The 1,596-nt window shown below is 35.3% G+C and overlaps 1 pseudogene; it reads left to right on the top strand.

The window, feature by feature from the left end:
* Nucleotides 1-347: 347 nt before the first annotated feature.
* On the top strand, nt 348-521 carry LOC115933914 (uncharacterized; annotated as a pseudogene).
* Nucleotides 522-1,596: the final 1,075 nt, after the last annotated feature.

A 1,596-nucleotide genomic window follows, 5' to 3' on the forward strand; every position in this document is an offset into this window, starting at 1 on the left:
TTGTGAACTTGCTGGTGGAAAAATAAATACCAAAAAGGAAATAATTAAAGCTTATAAGAAAATAATACTGAACTATGCCAAATAATAACAAAGAAAATATAATAAAAAATATAAAAAGAAAAAGAAACACCAGATGGATTTCCTATTCTTGAAATGGACCACTATTAACAGTTGTGTGATTTTCTTTGTTTCTAATCTTCAAAACAAACATATACACCCATACAATTACACATATACATATAATGAACAGTGCATTTTTTCCCTTCAATTTCAGTTTAACATATAAATCTACTATCTCTCTCTCTATCTATGTATCAATCATCATTTATCTATTTATCTAACATCACATCACTTCTCAACCTTTTGGCTAAGAACAAGTGTAGTATCTGTTCTTATCAGTTTAATATCTATCTACCTACCTACCTACCTATCATCAGATATAAAAGCGGAGAAGGTAATGGCTTACTTGGTGCCATTATAGGAACAACAGATGTCTTGGACTGCTTCTTTGATTAGACCTAATATATTGACAATGTTGCTTCTTTGTTTAGGTTAAGGCATTAAAAATTTATTCATAAAATAAATCAATCTATTCATAAATAGAAATAGCCTTTTTAGAAGGCATCACTTTAATGCATTATAAGTCACCCTGTCCTCACCTAGAATGATCTTTTTATATTAGTCAGCTGGCACAACCCTGTCAACATACTTCTGAGCATGTGACACAGACATTGGACACGAATATTATGGGGCTAGAACAACTTAGGAAGTGTGTGAGCTATAAAGCCTTTATTTTTCTTCTTTCACCTCCCCTTCCTATTTCCCTAGAAGGATTTACCATTTCTTCCTTTTTGTCTCCACATATGTTTCTTTGATGGCACATATGTCTTATTATATTTATTCGAGTGGCAGAAGTAAGTTTCCTACGTAAGAGGCAGTATAGAAAACACCGAATTTCTTAAAATCAATCTAGATCAACCCTTGCTTGAGGGAGTATAGAACTAAATCAGTCTCCTTTCCCCTTTCTGCTTCTCCCTGTCCCTGTGATAACAGAAGCACCTACTGCTTACCTGAGAAAGGTGGAAGGACGTCTATCATGCCAGCCACTCATTGACGTGCCCGTTTCCTGAACCCTTTTGGGCTTCTCCAGGGCATATGGTGATTTCCAAGCAGGCAACTCCATTTTCTTAGTGTCTACTATGAACCTAGAACTCTTTCACCAGTGGGTTATGGTCTCATCATTTCCCACCAAAGCTTTTCCTCCTCTGGTGAGAAAGACATTGGGTATTATTCACAGAAACCCCCAAACCTAAAACCGTTGTTCTTTCCCATGGTCTTCAGGTATCTTTCCTCTTTTAAAACTCCAGCTTCGGTTTTTCTCAATGGTTCTAGACTCCTAAAGAAAAATGTGGGTTAAAAAAGATGAACAATTGCCCTGCAACTTCTGCTTTTGTCCCAGATACCAAGTTTTTGACAATTTTCCAAGACTATGAAAGTAGCAATATGAAGAAAATTATTTCAACTTAATTTCCAGTTGAGATGTGAGAAAACAGCAAGAAGTTAGCATCACAATAAATAATCTAGCACATTTGTTTA

The sequence above is a fragment of the Gorilla gorilla genome, chromosome 11 (assembly GCF_029281585.2).
Source record: "Gorilla gorilla gorilla isolate KB3781 chromosome 11, NHGRI_mGorGor1-v2.1_pri, whole genome shotgun sequence".
NCBI lineage: Eukaryota > Metazoa > Chordata > Mammalia > Primates > Hominidae > Gorilla > Gorilla gorilla.